We start from the raw sequence: 8,139 nt of genomic DNA, 5'->3' as shown, positions 1-8,139 counted from the left end.
TTATAAGGCAAGGAATGCAAGTGTACAGCTGAGAGGGTATCCTCACTTCTTGCATTCCATTTGCCCTCCAGGCCTTCCCTGGTATTCTCAGACTGGGCTGTCCTGTAAAAACACCAAGTAAAAACAAATCGTGGTCTGTTTTCTTCCTCCGTGTTCCCAGGAGATTTAGGGTTTCTTAAGGACAAGGCCATCTCTTCCACCTCTTTACCTCCAACACCTGCAACAGGGCCAGGTGCATAATAGAACTGTAACAAATGTCTGCGAAAGAAGTGGTTGAATGAAACTTGTTCACTCCAGGAGGCGGTGTGGACTGGAGTGTGTTCCTGTTGCTCACTTGCGTTGCCTGGTACTGGGCCCTCCCCGTGGTGGTGACTGGCCTTTGCTGCATCTTCCAAAGTGCATTGTGTTGCAGGTCTGCAGCTGTGTGTCTGGCATGAGCTCACATCTATCGCTGCAATTTGTGAGCACTGAAGCCATTTAATTAAACGGGATGGAATTGAATCTGTGAGGTTGTTACCGCCGATATTGTTTTCTGCCCATGATCGTTCTGCAAGGGAATCCACGGGAGGCCTGGGTGTGAGCGCCTTGCTCGTTCTGGGCCTACTCCCCACCCCCAGCCCAGATGGCATGTGGGGGCGGCTGAGATTCTGGGCACAGATCTGAAGTCAGAGGTTCAAAGACCCTGCATGTGCGTGTCCCTGTGGGTGGGTCGCGAGCCGCTGACAGACGTGTGCCTCTCCCCAGGAAGCAGCCAGAGCTGCTTAAGCTAATTTTGCTGAGGGGAACCTTGCCAAGCCAGAGGGAGCTTTCATTTGCCTAAGTTTGCATCAATAATTAATCCAACCTGGTTTTACACAAGACTCAACATAAAATTATTAGCTCTGAGAGCTTTTCTTGAGCTGGTCCCAGAAGAGGGCTATCATGAGCCCAGGAATTGATGACCTAGTGAGGCTGCATGGGCGGCTCAGAAAGTTGTTTTCTCCTTCCCCATTTCAAGCTTTCTCCATGGCTCCATCCAGGCCTCTGCCATTGATGGCCGTAACCTTCTGAAGTGCAAGGTCATTTCTCTGCTCAGAAACCTTCCATGGCTTTCCACTGTGTCCCTAATTCAACACCAATTTCTACTGGATTTTCTTATATTTCCTAGTTTCCCTCTCACAATTCCCCTCTATTCCATCAATATTGCCAGACTGCCTCAACTGCCTGTCCGTCATTACAAGGTTGTAACCAGCCTTGGCTCATGCTCTCTGCACCATATATTTGTGGGTTGAACACTTACTCATTCCTCAAGACTAAAATCCAATGCCACCTCCTCTAGGAAGTCTTCTATGATTTCTTCAACAAGGATCATCTTCTTTATTTCACCTTCCAGAGATCTCTATTTTGAAAGGTAACAGTTTCTCGTATATGACAACATTTATATACATGTCTTCATCCCCAAGCAAGTGTGCGTTTCTTGTGGGTGGGTAGCAATAATTAATAAAGAAATGTCCACTAGACATTGGGCAAGGGAAGGGGAGAAAACTGCAAAGCGAAGCTCTAATGAAGGGACGGGGGCAGTTCTGCACTCGCCGTTTCTTTCCCTGGATTGGATTTTCAATCTTATTTCCAAATTTAGCCAACAGCACCATTAGCTTCTGTTACGTTAGCTGGAAAACTCGTCTTTTGTGAGTGTGCTTTTTCCTCCATCCAAATGGCTACTAAGTCTTGTCATTTATCTTCAGGAATATCTTCCAAATCTACCTACAGTCCCTTTGCTATGGCAGTGGACCTCAAAATCTCTTGGAATAAACAGCTTCTCATCTGCGGTTTCTGCCTGAGGTCTCCACTAACCCGGTCTTTTCCCAACACTCCCACAAGAGCCTTGCTCCACTTCTCACAAACCTCCCTAAGTTGGGCCTAAGGTCAGAGCCTCACCTCCCCAACCAAGCATTCACAGCCTCACTCCTCACCACTGCTCAACCTACACCAGCTCCACTGAACTTCCCCTTGTGGCTCAAACATGCCCTGTTCTTCAAGGCCTTCCTACAGTTTCTTCTGTTGAGAAAGTTCTTCCAGCTCCCTTACTCTTTCAACCCTCAAGGCCCAACTCAAAAGTCCCCTCTCCTGTGAAGTCAACCCTGTTTCTTCTTTTGCAGAGTTACGGGAACTCCTCTTTGCTCCAATAGCACTTTGCTTGCACCTTGATGATAGCAGTAGTCCTATTGTATGAAATACAGCTGACCCTGGAACAACACAGGTCTGAACCGCATGGGTCCACTTTGACAGAGATTTTCTTCTACCTCTGCCGCCTCTGAAACAGCAAGATCAACCCCTCCTCTACCTGATCCTCCTCAGCCTACTTAACATGAAGATGATGAGGATGAAGATCTTTATGATGATCTACTTCCACTCAATGAATAGTAAATATATTTCCTTTTCCTTTTGATTTTCTTAATACCATTTTCTCTCTGGCTTACTTCATTGTAAGAGTATAGTATATAATACATATAACATACAAAATAGGCCAACGCGGTGGCTCACGCTGGTAATCCCAGCACTTTGGGAGCCTGAGGCGGGTGGATCAACTGAGGTCAGGAGTTGTAACCAGCCTAACCAACATGGTGAAACCCCATCTCTACTAAAAATACAAAAATTTGCTGGGTGAGGTGGCAGGGGCCTGTAGTCTCAGCTACATGGGAGGCTGAGGGATGAGAACTGCTTGAACCCAGAAGGCAGAGGTTGCAGTGAGCTGAGATCATGCCATTGCACTCCAGCCTGGGCAACAAGAGTGAAACTCCTTCTCAAAAAAAAAAAAAAAAAAAAAAAAAAAAGTGTTAATTGACTGTTTATATTGTTGGTAAGACTTCTGGCTTAACAGTAGAATATTAGTAGTTAAGTTTTGGGGGATTCAAGAGTTATATCTGAATTTTCAACTGCACAGGGGTCAGTGATGGTTTAAGGGTTGACTGCATTGCTCACCTCTGCATTGTTTAAGGGTTGACTGCATCTTTTATTCATGCATTTGCCCCTTGAACTCTGATCTCTTTGAAGGCCATGATCATATTTTCTTTGTTTCTATATTCCCTTCTGCAAAGGTTTAGCCCACAGCAGATGCTCATGAAATATTTGTTGAATTGCTACATGAATATTAGAGAAGTTGGACATTAGAGAAGGCAGTCTTATGATCTATTGGGTGAGAAGATATCTGCTGTGGTTATCATCATTGTCTTAGTTGCTATTATTTCTCACCTGTCAAATAATACATATACTATACCCACCTGGCTCAGGTGCTCAGGCAAGTTTAGATTTCAAATATCCTGATTTTCTGTCCCCTTGAAGAATATTTAGACTTCTCAGATCAGATGCCCCAATATTTTGTTTTTCATGAAAGTTTCTTCAAAAATACATTAAATGCTGACTGTATCCTCAGTCCTGGTCAGGTGCTGGGAAGGGTACCTGAAGCCGCATGGTTCCTGCATGGGAAAATGTTCACCATCTGCTTATGGGATAGGACAGACTAGTGTAAAGCAGGCTGTGCCTAATAATGACATTTCTGATCATAAAGTTGATCACCAAAAGACAACCTCTATAGTAACAGAGCTAAAACTGTGTTCTTTTAGCAGTCAGTGCTAGCAAGGAGCCTGTTTTGTTTTGTTTTGTTTTGTTTTGTTTTGTTTTAAGACTAAGTCATATTTCTAAGTTTTACTCCATATATAAAATGTTGAAAGTGATGTGGAGTGAGGAGGGAGGTGGAGAGGGAAAGTATATGTATTTTAAAAGGTCTTTCCAGGGATCTGATATATCACCATGTTGCCCAGGCTGGAGCGCAGTGGCGTGATCTTGGCTCACTACAACCTCCGCCTCCGGGGTTCAACCAGTTCTCCTGCCTCAGCCCCCCGAGTAGTTGGGACTACAGGCACCTGCCGCCACACCTGGCTAATTTTTTGTATTTTAGTAGAGATGGGGTTTCACCGTGTTGCCCAGGCTGGTTTGAAACTCCTGAGCTCAGGCAATCCGCCTGCCTTGGCCTCCCAAGTGCTAGGATTACAGGCGTGAGCCACCGCGCCCGGCCTGCGAGGAGCCTTTAAAGTGGGAGAATTAAATCATCCTGTTTAGAAAGGCATCACTGAGGTGTAGTTTGTTGAGCAAGATGGATCGAAAGTGTCTGTGTTTTGTTTGCCGGTCGACCAGCACACCTTTCACCAGAACCATTTTCTTTTTTTTTTTTGCTCCCACTTCTCATACAATATCAACTGCCTTCTCTTTTTTTTTTTTTTCCAATAAATCTCCTTTTGTTTCTCTTGAGACTCTCCTGCCAGCCTGTCAGGAACTCTGCATAAAATAGTGTATTTCTGTCAAGAGTTCCACGTGAAGTGTTAACTGGCTTTTGAACACAGGAGGCAGCTGAGACGGTGTGCAGGAACACCCTTGTCCCAATGCCTGTTTACTTCCTTTCTGGCAGGCTCTGAGTCTGCCAATTCAGCTGCAGACATGGAGAGGGGGCCCATGGTCCTGCTCAGCTCCCAAAGGCTCTCTTGGAGATGAGAGGATGCCTAAGGTCTTGTAGCTGAGGGGGAAGCAGGACCTTCTGTGACCCCTGTGAATAATATTCTTATCTCAGAGCCACAGAACAGCACCATGCAAATGGGTTGAGGTGAAACGTTTCAGCTAACCTGCTGTGTGTCTTCAGGTCAGGTGCCATCCTTGTGTGTTTTCAGTTTCCCCATCTATATGAAAGTGAGAGCCCATGGTCCCTAGGGTGCTTCCAGATCGGTCATTCTATCATTTCACAAATCTGCAGCAGCTAAAACTTGTTGAAATGTGATTCTCTCTTGGGGATCCAAAGTCAATAGAAAAAGAATGGTCTAGGAGGTAATTCAGAGACCCAGGAGGGACATTCGTTCAAGGCCGTAGAGATAACAATAATAATAAAATCTAGGATCAAAGTGCTTTTCCATCTCTCATCTCATTCGATCTTCCCAACAGTCCTATGGGGACAGAGTCAGATACACAGGACTTTTCATTGGAACATCAGAGCCACTGTGTGCAGATGTTCAGTTTGTACACTGCATAAGTGTGGCACATCTGAGGAAACACCTTTCAAATTAGAGATATAGACTAACTTACATGAGATAGTGTACACAGTCATGGAGAATCCAAGCCTTCTAGCTTGTATACAGGGCTGTGCATACACCCAAGGGAATCAATTGTACAACACACTGGTGAACACACATGTGCATGGCTGCCCCAGTCCTGAACACACTTTGGATGACTCCTGAGCTCACCTACCTATTGCTCTTGGAGATCCAGTTCCATTTTTCCTCTCACAATCTGACACCATTTCTTCATCTGAGGGGTGAGACTGAAGTCTCAGAGAGTGTGCTCCGCAAATGGTGTGTGTGCCCGTGCTGGGCAAGTGTGGGAGTAGACAAGGTGTGGGGTCAATGGGGTTTGCCCACCGACTTCTGAAAACCTCCCCTGGGGCACAGTCAGGCCAATCCAAGGTGGCACATCCACACAACAGCAGCACTACATAATTCCTATGGCACATACACACTCTGGCCACCAATTTGAAAAGAAGCTGGAGATACTGAATGTGCTTGTGAATTTTAGCTGATGGAATAGATTAAAGTGAGGGCTAGAACTTCCCCTCCTGCCCTATCCCTTCACTTCTCTTCCTCCACCTCCCCCTTTACATGAGGGCCATGCCAGGGGCACTAACAGAGCTGGAGGGGCCATCTGCCCACATCCCTGCTCTGCCAAAGCCAGACCGCTTAGGGGTATGCTGGTTAATACACCAACTTTAAAAAATGTTGCTGGAGCTAGGCCGTCTTTTCTTGATTTGCACAAAGACGCATTATAGGCTAGCTGTGGACATGTGGACTAAGGTGCATGCGTGGGGCTCTCTGTGGGCCATCATTTGCTGCACACCTCACAGGTATCTTCCCAAGATACCTTTGATGCAGGTTGGATCATGCCACCTGCTCCCTCAAACACCTTCGATGGCTCCCCATTTCTGTGACAGAGCTGTGCAATGGTGGAGGATAAAGGGCACATGCCAGAATTACATGGGGCACATGATCAAAGTCATATTTCTAAGTTTTACCCCAGATATAAAATGTTGGAAGTGATGTGGAGTGAGGAGGGAGATGGAGAGGGAAGGTATATTGAAAAGGTCTTTCTGGGGATCCAATACACCAGCCTGGCTAAGAAACACCATGTTGAAGGATACTACTTAGACTTTGCCATGGTTTTCTAGGACTGGCCCTAGTCTAATTTTCTAGCTTCCTGTCCTGCCAGGCTCCTCCACACACCCATGTTTCAGGCCACTCAGTTGAAAACCTGAGTGTCTGTTGTCTGGACACTATAGTCTAGGTGCCATCTCCTCTGTGAAGCCCGCTGTGATTCTTTGGTGCAAATGGCTCCCTTCTTCCTTTGTGCTCCCATATCCTAACTGGGTGGGGGCTGAGATGTGGGTATATCAAGGGTGTAGTCAATATCACCACAGTGTTACACACACTGCTCCATCTGCTCAACCCATGGCTTTAGTAGTTTTTTTTCAGGAAGGAAAAGGAAAGAGATGATGGATATGCACATGTACTTGTGTGTTTGCGTTGCTGTGTTTGTGTGTGTGTGTGTGTGTGTGTTTATATGTGTGTGGCTGGGTGTCTGACTGGGAGGGAGGAGGAGGAAAGAGAATGATGACAGGATTTGGTGGCCTCTGTGCCCTGCTGTCAGCAGAAGCAATGGATTTTGAGCATTGATGGAGGGATGACAGTTGGAGCTGAGAGGCTGGATCCCTCCCGTGTGAGACCTCAGGGCAGGTGCAGCCCTGTCCAGGGCACAGTGCAATCTAGAAGTGCGTAAGGGATGTCTCCTGCCCTTACCCTCTCAGCCCCAGACCCCCGGTGCACCTTGGCCGCCTAGCAGAGTTGGATGCTGCCGCTGGAGCAGTGACCACTGGGGCACTGGCAGTGGTGAGGAGGTGCCTCAAGGAGAGAAGTTCAGAGTAAATAATCCACAAGAATTCTTCCCCAGTGATAGTATTTGAGAGGGGCCAGGAGTTTAGAGTGTCAGAGGTATCTGAGGGTGCCCGCAGTAGCTTCCTAGGGCTTCCATAGCAAACTACCATAAACTGGATGCCTTAAAACAACAGGAATTTACTCTCTCACAGCTCTAGAGGCCAGAAGTCTGAAATCTAGATGTTGGTAGCACCACGCCCTCTCAAAAGTTCTGGGGGAGAATCTGTTCCATGCCCTTCTTTTAGCTTCTGATGTCACCACCAACCCTTGGTGTTTTTTGGCTTGCAGCTGCGTCACTCAGAGCTCTGCCTCTGTTGCCACATGGCGTTCTTCTCCCTGGGTGTCTCTGTCCACACACAGCACTCCCTTCCCTATGCCTCTCTCACCTCTTCTTATAAGGACACACTCATATTGAATTAAGGGCCTACCTTACTCCAGTATGACCTCAACTTAACTAATTATGTGGATAACAATGGCAACAACTCTATTTCCAAATAGGTCACATTCTGAGGTACCAGAGGTTAGGACTTCAACATATCTGTTTGAGAGTACAATTTACCCCATAACAGGGCCGCAATAGTGCTGCCAAGGCCTGGACTTGAGGAGCCTGGATTCAGGTCACTATATCAGTGGCCGTCCTCTAGTTCTACCACGATTTCTCTTTCTCCTGCTACTGTTACTACTACTTCTAGGTCATACTACAGTAGTCTGCCATTATCTGTGGGGCATATGTTCCAAGATGCCCAGCAGGTGTCTGAAACTGTGAATAGTACCCTGTATATCCTATGTTTTTTCCTATGTATACATACCTATGAGAAAGCTTAATTTATAAGTTAGGCACAGTAAGACATTAACAACAATTACTGATAATAAAATAGAAAATTCTAACAATATACTGTAATGCAAGTTATGTAAACGTGATCTCTCTTAAAGCATCTTATTTTACTTTACAGTGGGTAATAAACTGCAGAAAGTGAAACCGCAAATAAGGGGAGGACTGTTGTAAATGAGCATTTACTATAAGCCAAACACTGCTGTAATCGCTTTGCTGTGCTGCTAATTTGCTCTAAACTTCATAACAATCCTATTGAATAGGTGCTCTTATTATCCTCATTTCATAGATGAGTAGACTGAG

The sequence above is a fragment of the Macaca nemestrina genome, chromosome 14 (assembly GCF_043159975.1).
Source record: "Macaca nemestrina isolate mMacNem1 chromosome 14, mMacNem.hap1, whole genome shotgun sequence".
Taxonomy (NCBI): domain Eukaryota; kingdom Metazoa; phylum Chordata; class Mammalia; order Primates; family Cercopithecidae; genus Macaca; species Macaca nemestrina.
Note: the sequence above shows the minus strand (reverse complement) of the source record.